General features: G+C 37.9%; 1 protein-coding gene across 1 annotated transcript in view; it reads left to right on the top strand.

Annotated features, from left to right (window-relative positions):
* Positions 1-19,112, top strand: part of LOC101888854 (uncharacterized) — a 91,143-nt gene that overhangs the window by 28,569 nt on the left and 43,462 nt on the right. Inside the window, exon 2 of the mRNA XM_059123242.1 lies at positions 2,230-2,312. The gene's annotated coding sequence lies outside the window, so the exon portion shown is untranslated. The remainder of the gene's footprint in view (positions 1-2,229; positions 2,313-19,112) is intronic.

The raw sequence follows: 19,112 nt of genomic DNA, 5'->3' as shown, positions 1-19,112 counted from the left end.
TTTTTTGAGTAATCGGTTAGTAACACTCCTAACTATTGAAGTTATAGGAATATTTTGATGAAACAACTTGTTTTTTGGAAGGAGAGACTACAGTGATTAATATATATCTATTGTATTGGCATAGCTTTAGAAATACCGGAGATATCGCAGAGATGTATGTACGAGCTGTAGTTTTTCAATTTTTAGACTTGTTTGAGTAATCGTATTCTAAGGCTCATAACTTTTAAAGTTATAGAAATATTTTTATGAAATAATTTTATTATGAAAGAGGACGATATAGTTGCTAACTGGTATACATTTTGTTTTTATAGCTCACTAAACACCAGAGATATCGTAAAGTTTAACCCAAGTGTAAAAGTTTTTTAATTTGTAAATTTCTTGAGTAATCGGTTACAAACGCTCCTACCTTTTGAAGTTATTGGAATATTTTGATGAAACAACATGTTTTTGAAAGGAGATGCTACAGTGATTAATATATATCTATTGCATTGGTATAGCTCAAGAAATATCAGAAATATCGTAAATATTTATACATGAGTAGTATTTTTCGATTTGTAGATTTATTTAAGTAATCGTTGTCTAAGGCTCATAAATTTTGAAGTTGTAGGAATATTTTCATGAATTAACTTGATTATGAAAGGGGAACATGTAATTGTTAACTGTTATACATTTTGTTTTTATAGCTCACTAAATACTAGAGATATCGTAAAGTTTAACCCATGTGTATAAGTTTTTTGATTTGTAAATTTTTTGAGTAATCGGTTACTAATGCTCCTAACTATTGAAGTTATTGGAATATTTTAATGAACCGGCTATTTTTTGGAAGGAGAGGCTGCAGTTGTTAATATATGTTAATTGCATTGGTATAGCTCAAGAAATATCAGAGATATCGTATATATTTATACATGAGTAGTAGATTTTCAATTTGCAGATTTATTTGAGTAATCGTTTTCTAAGGCTCATAACTTTTGAGTTTATAGGAATATTTTTATGAAATAATTGGATTATAAAAGAGGAGCATATAGTAGCTAACTGGTATTAATTGTGTTGATATAGCTCACTAAGTACCAGAGATATCGTAAAGTTTAATCCAAGTGTATAAGTTTTTTAATTTGTAATTTTTTTGAGTAATCGATTACTTACACTCCTAACTGTTGAAGTTATTGGAATATTTTGATCAAATTACTTGTTTTCGGAAGGAGAGGTTGTAGTTGTTTATATATATTATTGCATTGCTATAGCTCAAGAAATATCAGAGGTATCGTCTATTTTTATACATGAGTAGTAGTTTTTCAATTTGTAGACTTATTTGAGTAATCATTTTCTAAGGCCAATAACTTTTGAACTAAGCGGGATATTTTAATAAAATTAGATGATTATGGAATGGGAACGTTTAGTAGTCAACTGTGAAAAGCTATTTTCATATGACTAACAAAATTCCCGAGTTATCGGAAAACGAAGAAGAAAGTTTAAGTTTTTAAAATTTAAGAAATATTTTGGAAAACATTTTCCAGCGACCATAACTTTTAAAGTAGTTTGTATTTCTTAATGAAATTACAAGATTTTAAAAGAGTGGTATTTTAAGTAATTGTTGGACCGAGGTTATATAATGGAGACCGAAGAAATGTCAGAGATATTTCAAGAAACATATTGTTGTTTCACTCAAAAATGTAGCCATATTTTGAGGTATCATTTTATGTTGGCCATAATTTTTGAAGTAGGTAACGAATTTCAAAAAAGTAAAGTGATGTTGAATGGGGAGCACCTGAGCCATATTCCGAGGTACTAGATATATAGTACTAACTTAAAAATATAAATTTAAGATCTTTAGATATGGTAAATTTTTTAATGGTTTCTAAAAAAAAATAACCAGATTTAATTAGAATATCTCCACCTATGTCGTCTAACCTTAGCTGCATGTTAATCTCAAGATGCATTCTGGTTTTGTTCGGTTTGTTTTTTTGTTGTTAATTAAAAAACCGGCTCCCTGTTTTTTTTTATGTTAACATAATTTACAACAAAACCTGCGAATGAGATGAGATACCACATCAACTTGTTGTGACCCATGAAACGGTGTTAGGCCTCTCTCGTTCGCCTCCTCACTCAAGGTCTCTGGCGATTAATTGTAAATCGTATTATATATTATATTAATAATTTATGTTATTATATATTTTTTTAACGAAATTTATTTAATTTTGTTGTATTTTTGTTTGTTTTTTTTAATTACAGAGGCAAACGTGAATTTAATTACAAAGAAAAAATCAACGCCAAATGAAAGGCTTTCAATTTCGGCCAACCTGAACCTAAAGAAGGTAGGCAAGTGTAAAATATATATTTTTTATATATATTTTTTTATTATAAATATAAATTTTTACCATTTTAAGAAATATAATTAGTAAAGTAAAAAAAAAAAACATTTTTTCTTCTCTCCCAATCCACTCCCAGTTTGACCTTTATTCGTTCGTCTGGCCATATAAATATTCATTTTTTTACTGTTTCCCTCTTTGCCACCTTTCAATAAGCCACTGTGACTTTAATGTGTTTTGAATTCTAAAATCAATATCATATCGAACATTTAATTCATTCCCGTTCGCTACAATTGGAATACAAATTAGCTCAACATAACCTAAGAAAAATTTAATTTGAATTTCAAATTCAAACTGAGAACCTAAAAACTATGCGGCAAAGATATTGATGCGGGTTTTAATGAAAGAATAACCTATTAAGGCCATAGCAACGATTTGGGATTCATGTAACTTGTAAATCAAGAACAGAAAACAATTCTACATATCTTCGGTGAGAATAAGAGGACCTGGTGGTATTTTGTGAGAAGACCTCCGGGCCTACTATAACAAGATCTATCGGCCTTATATTAAAAAACCTCTCTGTCTTCTATGAGCAGACCTCCTGGTCTTTTAAGAAAATACCTCCTGGTCTCCTATATGAAAATCTCTTGGTCTTCTATGAGAAGATTTCTTGGTCTTCGTTGCGAAGACTTCCTGGTATTCTAGGAGAAGACCTCCAGGTCTTCTATGAAGAAGACCTCCGGGTCTTCTATGAGAAGACCTTCGAGCCTTCTATGAGAAGTCATTCGGGTCTTCTATGAGAAAACCTCTAGGTCTTCCATGAAGAAGGCCGCCAGGTATTCTAGGAAAAGACCTTCAGGTCTTCCATGAAGCAGACCTCCAGGTCTTCTATGAGCAGACATCCAGGTCTTCTATTAGCAGACCTCCAAGTCTTCTATGAGCAGACCTCCAGGTCTTCAATTAGCAGATCTCCAGGTCTTCTATTAGCAGACCTCCAGGTCTTCTATTAGCAGACCTCCAGGTCTTCTATAAGCAGACGTCCAGGTCTTCTATAAGCAGACGTCCAGGTCTTCTATGAGCAGACCTCCAGGTCTTCTGTGAGCAGACCTCCAGGTTTTCTATGAGCAGACCTCCAGGTCTTCTATGAGCAGACCTCCAGGTCTTCTATGAGCAGACCTCCAGGTCTTCTATGAGCAGACCTCCAGGTCTTCTATGAGCAGACCTCCGGGTCTTCTATGAGAAGACCTCGTGCTCTTCTATGAGCAGACCTCCGGGTCTTCTATGAGAAGACCTCGTGCTCTTCTATGAGAAGACCTCGTGCTCTTCTATGAGCAGACCTCCAGGTCTTCTATGAGAAGACCTCGTGCTCTTCTATGAGAAGACCTCGTGCTCTTCTATGAGAAGACCTCGTGCTCTTCTATGAGAAGACCTCGTGCTCTTCTATGAGAAGACCTCGTGCTCTTCTATGAGAAGACCTCGTGCTCTTCTATGAGAAAACCTCGTGCTCTTCTATGAGAAGACCTCGTGCTCTTCTATGAGAAGACCTCGTGCTCTTCTATGAGAAGACCTCCTTCTCTTCTATGAGAAGACCTCGTGCTCTTCTATGAGAAGACCTCGTGCTCTTCTATGAGAAGACCTCGTGCTCTTCTATGAGAAGACCTCGTGCTCTTCTATGAGAAGACCTCGTGCTCTTCTATGAGAAGACCTCCGGGTCTTCTATGAAGAAGACCTCCGCGTCTTCTATGAAGAAGACCTCCGCGTCTTCTATGAAGAAGACCTCCGCGTCTTCTATGAAGAAGACCTCCGGGTCTTCTATGAAGAGGACCTCGTGCTCTTCTATGAGAAGACCTCGTGCTCTTCTATGAGAAGACCTCGTGCTCTTCTATGAGAAGACCTCGTGCTCTTCTATGAGAAGACCTCGTGCTCTTCTATGAGAAGACCTCGTGCTCTTCTATGAGAAGACCTCGTGCTCTTCTATGAGAAGACCTCGTGCTCTTCTATGAGAAGACCTCGTGCTCTTCTATGAGACGACCTCCGGGTCTTCTATGAAGAAGACCTCCGCGTCTTCTATGAAGATGACCTCCGCGTCTTCTATGAAGAAGACCTCCGGGTCTTCTATGAAGAGGACCTCCGGGTCTTCTATGAAGAAGACCTCCGGGTCTTCTATGAAGAAGACCTCCGGGTCTTCTATGAAGAAGACCTCCGGGTCTTCTATGAAGAAGACCTCCGGGACTTCTATGAAGAAGACCTCCGGGACTTCTATGAAGAAGACCTCCGGGACTTCTATGAAGAAGACCTCCGGGACTTCTACGAAGAAGACCTCCGGGACTTCTATGAAGAAGACCTCCGGGACTTCTATGAAGAAGACCTCCGTTACTTCTATGAAGAAGACCTCCGGGACTTCTATGAAGAAGACCTCCACGTCTTCTATGAAGAAGACCTCCAGCTCTTCTATGAGAAGACCTTCAGCTCTTCTATGAGAAGACCTCCAGCTCTTCTATGAGAAGACCTCCAGCTCTTCTATGAGAAGACCTCCAGCTCTTCTATAAGAAGACCTCCAGCTCTTCTATGAGAAGACCTCCAGCTCTTCTATGAGAAAACCTCGTGGAAGGAAGACCCCCAGGTCCTATATGAGAAGACCCCCAGGTCTTCCATGAGAATACTTTCTGGTATTCTATGAGAAAGACCTCCAGGTCTTCTATGATGAAGACCTCCTCTATGAGAAGACCTCCAATGGAAAATGTAAGAAAACCCCTTGTTTATGAGAAGACCTTCTGTTCTTTTTAGAAGATATCCAGGCCTTTTGGTCTTCTTGGCTTTTGGTTTTTTATCCTACCTCCCTTATTTCGCTTTCCAATCTGAATTTAATTCCACAAATAAATTACTTTAAATACCATCGTTTATATTGATTTATTGAAGTTATTATATTTATTAATATTTTATGGCATCACTGGGGTTTTTGTCGTAGACCCTATAAAGAAATCAACCCTTCCCCCCACCATTCCTCATATAACAAGGTGGTAATTGTTATTATTTCCATTGCCTTTTCAATTAACAACTAAATAATGGAGTTATAAAACCTAGAAAAAAACAAACTCGTTACCAACTAACCCATAAAATTGGTCAATGGGTCGATTACAGGGCGTTATAAATCATTTGAAAATAATAATCACAATTTAACCCATTAGTACCCCACCGAGTGAGGGTGGGAGTGGGAGCGGGTATACTGCATGTGACAACAAAAAAAATGTTCTCAAGTTTTGTAATGTTATTGACATCCAGCTCTAAATTGGTTTTGTTTTTCTTTTCTAATCTAAAAAAAAAATATGTGAAGAAAAACACACTCAACACTTGTTCGGACTAGTCCACGTTGGCCTTTGATTCCCACAAAAGCCCACAACTAAACACAATTTATTTACCACTGCCAAACAACCTTTCCAATTGCATTATCAATTCTAATGGCGGGCAAAATGGAAACTATTTTATGGCACCAACGCCAAGAAGTTCCAAAGAAATATCTCCCACCCTCCTCCTCCCCCAACCCCTCACACATAATTAATGTTGGCCTGCAGTAGAGCAACAAAAAATGCGAACAATTTGGCCAACAGAACCACCTCCAACTTTGTCACACAACACAACCAGAAATGTTGTAAACAACCATCGATGCCACCATATCGGTTGCATGAATGTTGAAGGTACCTTTTTGGTGAGGAGAGAAGTTAGATTTGGAGTGGTTTCCATACACTCATTCCTTTGCAGGTATCAAAAAGTGAAACGAACAGTGGTCGTTGGAGGGAATATATGTTGTTTAAGACATCTTTTTTTTATAAAAGAATAAAAGGGTAGTTTAGTGATGTGGTATTCTCTTCTTCTCATCCTCATAGGTTAATAGTAATAGCCCAAAAAGCGATTTTTATAAAAATTATCAAAAGAGAAAGGTTTTCCTAACATCGTTTCTTTGGAGAAGATACTTTTTAGGTCAACATTAATGGCAAGGGGATATTTTAAGGGTTCTTTATAAGAAATCTGAAATCTTCAACAGTTTTTCTAGGAAAGAAAAATTGCGTCCTCACCGACCAGAAAAGGTCCTTTAAAAACCTAAAAATTCTCTGTAAAACAATCACCGAGGTCTTCTTATAAAAGGCCTGACGACCTTTGTATGTATACCCTCAGCAATATGCCTACAGAGGGTATATATTATCAGATACGTCCCAACGTGCCTCATTGAAATGACGGTTTCAGAGTGTAGGTCCCTTTGTAGCAAATCCCTTTCAGGACATTTGTAGTCGATATAGGGGTCCCCGTCCATCCGTCTGTCTGGCTGGCTGGCTGGTGCGCATGATTACTCTCAAAGGGAACATCATCAAGCAAAACCCAATATTTTGGTCAGTGCTAGGCCAGTTGCGATAATGGGCAATATTGGCTCATTCCTTCAAGTACCTCCCCAACAAAGGTTCAACATTTTGGATAGTAATAACTCTTTTAAAATGTGAAATAACAGCCCTATTGCCAACAAGTTTTGCGCATTTCAATATTTTTAACAAACACAAGATCTGACATGAATATGACATATATCGGAGCATTCCTTCTGGGACCGCCCACACGATGGGTCAAAATTTGGAATAATTGTAACTCTCAAAAAATATGAAATAAGAGCTAGGTTGTCTTCCAAATTCACGCATCCCAATATTTTTATTAACACAAGATCTGGTGTAAATATGGGATATATCGGTCCACTCCTACTGGTACCTCTCTCACAAAGGGTCAAAATTTGGAGTATTTATATCGCTTATAAATTGAGATGTAAGCACACGATTCTCTTCAAATTTCACACATTCCAATATCCGCTTTAATACAAAATCTGGTACGAAGATAGGTTATATCGGTCCACGCCATCAAGTACCTCCCCCACAACAAGGGTCAAAATTTAGAATAATTATATCTCTCATAAAATGCCAAATAAACATTCGATTCCCTGAAAATATCTCAATATTCTTATTGACACAAGACCTGGTGTGAAGATCGAATATATCGATCATATCCTCCTGGTACCTCGCCACAACGGGTCAAAATATTGAATAATTATATCTCTCATAAAATGCGAAATAAACAACCGATTATCTTCAAATTTCAATATTCTTATTAACACAAAATCTGATGTGATGGTCAGATATATCTTTCCACTTCGTCCGGTACCTTCCCCACAACGGGTCAAAATTTTGAGTAGCCATGAAGTTCGTAAAACGCAAAATGACCCGTCGATTTCTTTCAAACTCGGCACTTCTAAATATTTATTTCAACACAGAATCTGGTGTGAAGGTGGGATATATCGGTCTACTCCTTATGGTACCTCCCTCACAAAGGGGTCAAATTTTGAATAGCCATGAAGACCGTAAAACGCGATATGAGCTTAAGACTCCATTTTAAACGCGTCATACCCCCATATTTCTATCAACACAAGATCTGTTGTGAAGATGGTCGATTTTGGCCCACTCCTTCTGGTACCTTACCCACAACGGGCGTGAGATGGAATATATCGGTTCACAGCTTGTGGTACCTTCCCACAACGGGTCAAAATTTTGAACAATTGCTCTTTTAAAACTTGGTCTATCTCTCAATCAAAGATCTGATTTGAATATGGACTTTATCGGCCCACCCTTAACCTTTGACTTTGACCATTATCCCATGAAATTTTAAATAAGTGTTCGATTTTCTTTAAATTTTGCTGACATTGACTGAGGATATAAAAAAAAAACCGACTGATACTTTTTAACTTGTTTGGGAAGTTCATTAGACCATTACTTTTAACAAGACCAAGAAGTCTTCCTATGGCAGACTGAAAATTCTTCCCATATATGGTTGAATATCCTATAAACCTTCTCAAAGGATACCCTAGAAGTACCCCGCCTTCTAACGGAAGATTTCCAGTATATTTTTATAAAAAATCCATACGTCTTTGTTTATTCTTCTTTTATAGAAGATTGAATGGGTGTTCTGATTGTCGACCTGCCACTCTTTCATATAAGACAAACGTTTCTTCTTTGCGATGAAATAAAAAATCTTCCAAGAGAGGAATTTTTTACCGATACCCATATAGAAGTTTTGAAAAAAGCACTAAAGGAAAGATTTCGAGATCTCCAATAAAACTTTTTTCCCAAGTATATAGAGGCCTTGATTTTGTGCTTCACATATATATTTAAGGGTCTTTATATACATAAGACCTAAACCGCATCCTATACGAGATTTGTAGGTCTGCTTAAAGTCAATTTGAAGAGCATTCTTATAGAAAACCAACAAGAATCCCCCTAAAAGAGCAGAACATATAGAAGTTGCATTTTTCTCCAGGAACTTCGTATAGAAGGGTCTTTTACGGGAGGACCAGGAGCGTACAGGGTTACCCATATTCGACGGACCCATCTGGCAACGCCATAACTTTTGACAGAGATGTCACATCGCTTAATGACATACCGCGTTTGAAGCGTCAGTCCAAGCAGATTTTTACCATGAACCAATACACGCCAGCCGAGCGATCTGAAATAGATGAAATTTACATTCAACAGAAGAAGTCAATTGTGAAAAAAAAATGTGAGAAGTGCGCCTTCTAAGAACACCATTAAGCGTTTATACGAAAAATTTTCGACTGGTAAGGCTCTTTCTAATTCGAAGAAGCCATATAAAATTCGATCAAGGCGATCGGCCGAGAATATCGCTGCCGTACGAGCCAGTGTTGAGAGGTCCCCAAGAACATCCCAAAAACGCCGTTCTCAGCAGTTGGGCATGGCTCGGTCCACTTAACAACGGATTATTCGCATTGATTTGCATTTGTTCCCGTACAAAATTCAATTGACGCAAAGAATGTTGCCTGCGGACAAGCCTCGTCGATTGGAATGGGCCCAAAGGGCCCTGTACTTCTTTTAAAAAACCAAAAGCTTTGGTTCAATAGCAACCAGTTATCTGCTTGGAGGAAATGGAAGTTATACCAATTAAAATTCTAGAGACAAGGTCTTCTAGACATTCTTCAAGAACAATTCTAAGGTCTTCCTCAAAAGAAGACGTCTCATGTCTTCACTAAAGGCTTCCATGGGGACTTTTATAAGGGTCTTTAAAAAGAAGACGCCTAGTGTCATTTCTATGAAGACCTCTAGAATTTTCTACAGACAGCCTAAATGGGTTTCTGAAGCTGGCCTCCAAAGTTCTCCTAGAGAAGAAGATCTCTAGACTGCTATATGAGAAGGTCTGGAAGGTATTCTTCAAAAGGTCTTCAACCAGATCACGTCCAAAATATACCAGTTATCTGCTTATAAAGTTATACCAATAAAAACTCCTGAGAGTCCTTCTTATAGAAGATTATAGAGGAATTCCGAGGTCTTTTTTATAAAAAAGCTTTGGAGGTCTCTTTAAGGAGGAACAAGAAAGTCTCTTTATAGAAGACCACATCTTTAAGGAGGAACAAGAAAGTCTCTTTATAGGAGACCACATCTTTGTATTTTGGAGGTCGGAAAAATAATTTAAGAAGTCCTCAAAAATATCAGAAGGGTCGATTTATAAAGGAGTCTTCTATTCTAAAAATATTACAACAATGGAAAATTAACGGAGTCTTTTTTACATGCTTTCTTCACGTCCTCTTCTTCCGAAAGCCCTGATCTCGGAATACTGTGTCCTGCCATTCATTTGTAAAATTCACAAAAAGCCTCTCAAAAAATACTGAACGCAATACCAAGACTTGCAATTGCTAATAGCTGTCAATGTAAACGCAACAAAAATGTAGTTTAAGAACAGCCATAACAACAACGACAACAAACAAACATGACAACAACAACATATTTTTAATGCACCTCACAGGTTTTGTTGTTGTTGTTCTTGTTTCATTTCAACACATTTGGCCTAGAGTTGCCAATTTTTTCGCTCGCTCGTTCATTCAGTTACCACATGTGGCAGCCAAGTTGGACATAAAAGGCCAGGTTATTGCTCCACAATTTCAGTGGCTACTCGCCGTATGGCCAAGATATTTGTATGTGCGCGCCTACAAATGTCAGTGCGCGCATGCGTACACGTCTGTATCGGTTTTGGAGTCAATGTTTTGGCTTAGATTAGATTTTTGTTTCGTTTCTTTTTGGTTTTTGGTTAGCCAATCACGTTTGTTTTATTCTTTTCTAGAAACGATCAAATCGACAACAAAATGTAGGCCCACGAAATCCTCTACCATCCGAGTTTAGGGGGACGGGGGGAGGTTCGCACGAACCCCATTATTTATTTCAATTAAAAAATTGCTGTTGTTGTTATGGTTCTGTTGAAAATGTAAACTGAATAACAGATTAGTTGGCGATGACGCTTTTTTGTTTGGTTTTGTTTTTCAAAATTCAATTCAAAATCGAATTACGAGCAACTGCAACAACAAATGAATTAATAAAATAATAATAATAATAGCAAAATACCCGGATTAGAAACACCAACTAAATACCGTGTCAAGTACATTGGCGGTTACTTTTATGAAAACAAAAAAAAATGTATTGGGGAAATTCACAAGGATGGCGGGCAAGGTAACTGAGAGCCGTAATTCAAGGAGAATTTTTGTGGCTGTTTACGGGAAACTGGGTAATAACCATGAGGGTGCCTGTGGTCTTCTATGAGAAGACCAAAAGGTCTTCTATTAGAATATGTTGTTGTCCTCTATGAGAAGACCTTCTGGTCTTCTAAATAAGAAGACCTTCTAGTCTTCTATGAGAAGACCTATTGGTCTTCTATACGACGACCTTCTGGTCCTCTATAGGAAGACTTCTATGAGAAGACCTTCTGGTCTTCTTCTATGAGAAGACCTTCTGGTCTTCTTCTATGAGAAGACCTTCTGGTCTTCTTCTATGAGAAGACCTTCTGGTCTATGAGAAGACCTTCTTGTCTTCTTCTATGAGAAGACCTTCCAGTCTTCCTCTATGAGAAGACCTTCTTGTCTTCTTCTATGGGAATACCTTCTAGTCTTCTTCTATGAGAAGACCTTCTGGTCTTCTATAGGAAGTCCTACTAGTCGTCTATAGGAAGACCTTCTGGTCTTCTATAGGAAGACCTTCTGGTCGTCTATGAGAAGTCCTCCAGGTCTTCTATGAGAAGTCCTCCAGGTCTTCTTTGAGAAGTCCTCCAGGTCTTCTTTGAGAAGTCCTCCAGGTCTTCTATGAGAAGTCCTCCAGGTCTTCTATGAGAAGACCTCCAGGTCTTCTATGAGAAGACCTCCAGGTCTTCTATGAGAAGACCTCCAGGTCTTCTATGAGATAACCTTCTGGTCTTCTTTGAGAAGACCTTCTGGTCTTCTATGAGAAGACCTTCTGGTCTTCTATGAGAAGACCTCCAGGTCTTCTATGAGAAGACCTTCTGGTCTTCTATGAGAAGACCTCCAGGTCTTCTATGAGAAGACCCTCAGGTCTTCTATGAGAAGACCCTCAGGTCTTCTATGAGAAGACCCTCAGGTCTTCTATGAGAAGACCCTCAGGTCTTCTATGAGAAGATCCTCAGGTCTTCTATGAGAAGACCCTCAGGTCTTCTATGAGAAGACCCTCAGGTCTTCTATGAGAAGACCTTCTGCTCTTCTATGAGAAGACCTTCTGCTCTTCTATGAGAAGACCTTCTGCTCTTCTATGAGAAGACCTTCTGCTCTTCTATGAGAAGACCTTCAGGTCATCTATAAGAAGACCTTCTGGTCATCTATGAGAGGACTGTCGGGTCTTCTATAAGAAGACCTTCTGGTCTTTTATAGGAAGACCTTCTGGAAGTCTTCCATGAAAAACTTCCGCACTTCTATGGGAAGACCTTCTGGTCTTCTATGAGAAGTCCCACTGGTCTTCTATGGGAATATCTTCTTATCTTATATGGGAAGACCTTTTGGGCTTCTATGAGAAGGCCTTCTGATCTTCTATGAGAAGGCCTTCTGGTCTTAGAAGACCTTCTGGTCTTCTATGAGAAGATCTTCTGGTCTTCTTCTATGAGAAGATCTTCTGGTCTTCTTCTATGAGAAGACCTTCTGGTCTTCTTCTATGAGAAGACCTTCTGGTCTTCTATGAGAAGACCTTATGGTCTTCTATGAGAAGACCTTATGGTCTTCTATGAGCAGACCTTATGGTCTTCTTCTATGAGAAGACCTTCTTCTGGTCTTCTATGAGAAGACCTTCTTCTGGTCTTCTATGAGAAGACCTTCTTCTGGTCTTCTTCTATGAGAAGACCTTCTGGTCTTCTATGAGAAGACCTTCTGGTCTTCTAAGAGAAGACCTTCCGGTCTTCTAAGAGAAGACCTTCTGGTCTTCTATATGAGAGGACTTTCTGGTCTTCTATATGAGAAGACCTTCTGGTCTTCTATATGAGAGGACCTTCTGGTCTTCTGTATGAGAAGACCTTCTGGTCTCCTATGTGGAGACCTTCTGGTCTCCTATGTGGAGACGTTCTGGTCTTTTATGAGAAGACCTTCTGGCCTGCTATGAGAAGACCTTCTGGTCTTCTTTTATGAGAAGACCTTCTGGTCTTCTTTTATGAGAAGACCTTCTGGTCTTCTATGAGAAGACCTTCTGGTCTGCTATGAGGAGACTTTCTGGCCTTCTATGAGAAGACTTTCTGGCCTTCTATGAGAAGACCTGCTGGTCTTCTTTTATGAGAAGACCTTCTGGTCTTCTATGAGAAGACCTTCTGGTCTGCTATGAGAAGACCTTCTGGTCTGCTATGAGGTCTCTTATAAGAGGACCTTCTGTTTGCCCATAAGAGCTCCTTCTCGTCTTTCATAAGAACACCTTCTGAATTGACCCCTTGTCGGCCAACTTTTTCCATCTCAAATTTCCACTCAACGATTTGACTCAACTAAATCTCAATAATGTGTGTGTTTTTGTTGTTGTTGCAATTTCAAGTTTAAGGTTGGGTCAGGAAATCAAACACCCACTAAGAAAAAATGAAACGAACAAACAAGCAGCCCCCTCCCACAAATGAACGACATGCAAGTCTTGTTATGAATGAACAAATAAGTGGCATCATTCATGGGAGGCAGCATGGAGCTGCTTAAAATTATCATCATCATCATGATGATGGAGATCATGATCACCATGACAATGATGATGATGAGGATGGGTGTCACAAAACGATGATCATGGGTAGTAAGTAGTTATGGGCATCACGATGAGGCTGCTGATTGCCATTGCCACTTGGGAAGGGGGTGTTTGACATGCAATCGTTTTTCAAGGAGGGGTGCAGGGGCAAAATCGGGATGTCATCATAACAAATGACTTGAATTATTATTTCAAGATGAGTTTGGGAAAAATGAAAATTATTATTCAATTATTTTAATGGCCTGGAAAGGGGGAGACATTTCGGGGAGGATACCCACTTCTATTACCCACCAAGAATCATTCATTGACATCGTGACCGAAAGTGAATATATAATTTTTTATTTTACAAAAATTTGTCATATGAAATTGTAATAACAGGAAAATGGACATGGGCGTAGTAGGAGAGGGAAAAAGGTACCCCCCCCCCTCTCCAAAAACTTTTAAACCAAACTCTTTCAAGGCTATAGGTTGTATGATCTCTCTCGCCATGTTAGCGATATTTCTAAAATATTGATAATATTTCCCCCCCTTGTAAATTTGTTTACCTACGTCCCTGAGAAAACAACCTGCAATTGAGAAAAGTTTAAAGAAAATTTCGATTTCATCACCATGTAATTCAGTTGAATTCCATGGCAAAGCAACAAATTTATGGAGAAAAACAAATTGTCTGGCAGAATTGTTGCCAAGCGTCGTCTGAGAGCCTAGAAGGCAAAAGAGAGATTCTTTGTCTCTCCAGAGAGCTCTCCCAAGTGTCTTGGCTGTAATAAATTATCAATTACTTGGGAACTCAATACCAAACACACCTTCAAATATAAGCACCTCGCTTCTCCGAATTGCTAGGTGCAAAAATAGGTTTCAAAACAAAAAAATCAATTATTGTTCGATGTCATCGATAGTTTTTTTTGTTTTGTTTTCAATATTCCTTCCCAACCTGTGTAGGTCCATTGTACGGGGGGAAATCATAACACAGCCAAATGGATGTCACATGACCGAAGCGTCTAATTTACTTATGCGGGGGATAAAAACGCTATTTTCGAATTTGATTTGGCTGTCATTCAATTTGAAGATCTCAGACGAAAGATAAGGTAGCTGTTGGATTTCAAATGGCAAAACTTAAAAATATATTGAAGTGGTAGTGGGGAGGTCAATGTGCTGCCAATTACACAGAGTAACAAAGAAAAACTACTACCGGAATTATATATGGAAGGCCTGGAGTTTTCTCACAGAAGAACGGGAGGTCTTCCCATTGAAGACCAGGAGGTTCTCTCATAGGACACTATGAGATCTTCTCTCTTCTCATAAAAGACTTCTCATAGTTTTACTTTTAGAACACCTGGAGGTCTTCTCACAGAAGACCGGGAGGTCTCCTCGTAGTAAACCTGGAAGTCTTCTCATAGTAGACCTGGATGTTTTCTCTTAGAAAACCAGGAGGTCTTCGCAAAGAAGACCAGGATGTCTTCGCATTGAAGACCTGGAGATCTTCGCAAAGAAGACCAGGAGGTCTTCTTACAGAAGCCCAGGAGGTTTTCTTATATAAGACGAGGAGGTCTTCTTATAGAAGACCAGGAGGTATTCGCCTAGAAGACCAGAAGGTATTTTATAGAAGACCCGAAGGTCTTCTCATAGAAGACCAGAAGGTCTTTTATAGAAGACCAGAAGGTCTTTTATAGAAGACCAGAAGGTCTTTTATAGAAGACCAGAAGGTCTTTTATAGAAGACCAGAAGGTCTTTTATAGAAGACCAGAAGGTCTTTTATAGAAGACCAAAAGGTCTTTTATAGAAACCCTGGAGGTTATCTCATAGAAGACCAGTAGGTCTTCTCGTAGAAGACCAGAAGGTTTTCTCGTAGAAGACAAGGACGTCTTCTCATAGGAGGTCTTCTCTTAGAAGACCAGGACGTCTTCTCATAGAAGACCCGAAGGTCTTCTCATAGAAGACCAGTAGGTCTTCTCGTAGAAGACCAGGACGTCTTCTCATAGGAGGTCTTCTCGTAGAAGACCATTACGTCTTCTCATAGAAGACCTGGAGGATTTTTTTTATAGAAGTCCTGGAGGTCTTCTTACAGAAGACCAGAAGGTCCCCTCACAGAAGACCAAAAGGTCTTCTCATAGAAGACCAGGAGGTCCTTTCATAGAAGACCAGGAGGTCCTCTAATAGAAGACCAGGAGGTCCTCTCATGGAAGACCAGGAGGCCTTCTCATAGAAGACCAGTAGGTCAACTTATGAAAGACCTGAATGTCTACTTATGGAACACCTTGAGAAGACCAGGAGGTCTTTGCATTGAAGACCTGGAGATCTTCGCAAAGAAGACCTGGGGGTCTTCGCATAGAAGTCCTGGAGGTCTTCGCATAGAAGTCTGGAAGGTCTTCTCACAGAAGACCTGGAGATCTTTTTATAGAAGACCTGGAGGTCTTCTTATAGAAGACTAGGAGATCTTCGAATATAAGAGCAGGAGGTCTTCGCATAGAAGACCTGGAAGTTTCTCGTAGTAGACCTGGAAGTCTTCTCATAGTAGACCTGGATGTCTTCTCTTAGAAAACCAGGAGGTCTTCGCAAAGAAGACCAGGAGGTCTTCGCATAGAAGTCCTGGAGATCTTCGCAAAGAAGACCTGGAGGTCTTCTCATAGAAGATCTGGAGGTCTTCTCATAGAAGACCTGGAGGTCTTCTCATAGAAGACCTGGAGGTCTTCTCATAGAAGACCTGGCGTTCTTCTTATAGAAGACCAGGAGGTCTTCTTACAGAAGCCCAGAAGGTTTTCTTATATAAGACGAGGAGGTCTTCTTATAGAAGACCAGAATGTCTTCCCATAGAAGACCAGAAGGTCTTCTCATAGAAGACCAGAAGGTCTTTAATAGAAGACCCGAAGGTCTTCTCATAGAAGACCAGAAGGTCTTTTATAGAAGACCAGAAGGTCTTTTATAGAAGACCTGGAGGTTATCTCATAGAAGACCAGTAGGTCTTCCCGTAGAAGACCAGAAGGTCTTCTCGTAGAAGACCAGAAGGTCTTCTCGTAGAAGACCAGGACGTCTTCTCATAGGAGGTCTTCTCGTAGAAGACCAGGACGTCTTCTCATAGAAGACCCGAAGGTCTTCTCATAGAAGACCAGAAGGTCTTTTATAGAAGACCAGAAGGTCTTTTATAGAAGACCAGAAGGTCTTTTATAGAAGACCAGAAGGTCTTTTATAGAAGACCTGGAGGTTATCTCATAGAAGACCAGGACGTCTTCTCATAGGAGGTCTTCTCGTAGAAGACCAGGACGTCTTCTCATAGAAGACCTGGAGATTTTTTTATAGAAGTCCTGGAGGTCTTCTTATAGAAGACCAGAAGGTCCTCTCACAGAAGACCAAAAGGTCTTCTCATAGAAGACCAAAATACCTGTAGGTCTTCTCATAGAAGGAGGTCTTCTCATAGAGGTCCTGAAAGTCTTCTCATAGAAGTTCATTAGTTCAGAATGTCTTCTAATGGAATACCAATTGCTCTCCAATTAGAAATCCCATCCACTTCCCATAATTATCATAATACCCTCCTTACATAAGTCTTGTGTGTTTTTATTGTCACACACACACACACGCACACACACACTCTCAAATAGTATTATTATGGCTTCGCATTATACAATTGAAGTAATCTCCAAATTACACAAAACTTAAAACTCGTGTCAACAAATTTTGCTAAAAGGCAAAAATAAATCAGCAACAACAATAGCAACAACAACAATGAAAGACATGGAAAGGTGAGGGCCTGCCAGGGCAAGGGTAAAGACCATAATAATGTGGTTGGCTGGCCAAACAACCAACAATCCAGGCAGCGAGTCACTCAGCCTATTTTATTGTTATTTCATTTTTTTCAAGTAGTTTGCGTGTTACTGCAATGGCAACAACAACAACAATGGGAATAATAACAATAGCAACAATATTAAGTATAAACTACAACAAAAGATACAACAACACCAAAATGCGAACCAAAAATAAACTTTTTTTTGCAAACGATTAAATATTGTTGTTATTTTAGTGTTTTCATTTAACAACAACAATAAAAAGAAGATGAAAATGCAATAATAATTTAAGTAGTTAAATTATTTTTTTTTGCAAAAAAAATACCAGGTATTGCTGTAGTAGCAGATTTCAAAATTTATTAATTTTTTCTAGTTGTTGCCTTCTCGTTTTTCGCAGTAGGATATTTTTTGCGATCAATTTGTTAAAGATTATTTTCTAAGGACAATAGAGACCGTGTGGGCCGATAAAGACCCAAAGGATATATAACCATGCAATTTAGCCATGAAGCTCGAAAATGAGCATTCGATTCCTTTTAAACTTGGCACATCCCCATACTTTTATGAAGAAGGGATATTACGAAGATGGGATATTATCGGTCCACTCCTTCTGGCACCTCCCCCATTATAAAATGTAAAATCAATACCGATTCTGTCGTGCTTTTATGAACACAAGATCTGGTGTGAAGATGGAATATACGTATCAACTATTACCTCTCCTACAACGGGTCACAATTTTCAATACCCAAAACGCTCATTAAATGCGAAATAAGCAATCGATTCTCTTTTAATGTCACAAATACCAATATATCCACTAAGGTCCTTAATAAATAGGTCGTGGAAAAAATAATTTAGTAAATCCACGGATTGAAAGGTTTAAAAAAAATATTTAAAAATATCTCCGAAATGTTTAAAGGTCCTTGAAGTAAATTATTTATAAACAAGCCATAAAAGGTCCTTCAAAACAATTATTTGAAAAATAAAGATTTAAAAGGTCCTTGAAAAAAATATTTAAAAAATCAATGCCTTAAAAAATTTTTGCCTTACAAGGTCCTTAAAAAAATATTTAAAAAATCCTCGCCTTACAAAGTCCTTGAAAAAAAATATTTAAAAATCCTCGCCTACTGAAAAGTCTTTGAATAAAAAAATATTTAAAAAATCCTCGCCTTACAAGGTCCTTACAAAAATATTTAAAAAATCCTCGCATAACAAAGTCCAAAAAAATATTTAAAAATCCTCGCCTTACGAGATCTTTGAAAAAAAAAAATATTTAAAAAATCACGCCTTTAAAGGGGGTTGAAAAAAATTATTTAAAAAAAAAAATAAAGATTTAAAAGGTCCTTGAAAAAAAAATATTTAAAAAATCCTCGCATAACAAAGTCCAAAAAAATATTTAAAAATCCTCGCCTTACGAGATCTTTGAAAAAAAAAATATTTAAAAAATCACGCCTTTAAAGGGGGTTGAAAAAAATTATTTAAAAAAAAAAATAAAGATTTAAAAGGTCCTTGAAAAAAAAATATTTAAAAAATCCACGCCTTAAAAGGAGATTGAAAAAAATTATTTAAAAAAAAATAAAGATTTAAAAGGTCCTTGAAAAAAAAATATTTAAAAAAATCCACGCCTTAAAAGGAGATTGCAAAAAATTATTTACCAAAATAATAAAGTTTTAAAAGGTCCTTGAAAAAAATGTTTAAAAAATCCACGCCTTAAAAGGGGATTGCAAAAAATGTAAAAAAAATAAAGATTTATAAGGTCCTTGAAAAAAATATTTAAAAATCCACTCCTTAAAAGGGGGTTGAAAAAAATTGTTTAAAAAAATAAAGATTTAAAAGGTCCTTGAAAAAAATATTTAAAAAACCCACGCCTTAAAAGGGGATTGAAAAAAAATTATTTAAAAAAAAATAAAGATTTAAACGGTACTTGAAAAAAAAAATATTTAAAAAAATCTACGCCTTAA

Source organism: Musca domestica, unplaced genomic scaffold (assembly GCF_030504385.1).
Source record: "Musca domestica strain aabys unplaced genomic scaffold, Musca_domestica.polishedcontigs.V.1.1 24, whole genome shotgun sequence".
NCBI classification, from domain to species: Eukaryota; Metazoa; Arthropoda; class Insecta; order Diptera; family Muscidae; genus Musca; species Musca domestica.
Note: the sequence above shows the minus strand (reverse complement) of the source record. Positions and strands in the feature narration are given on the sequence as shown.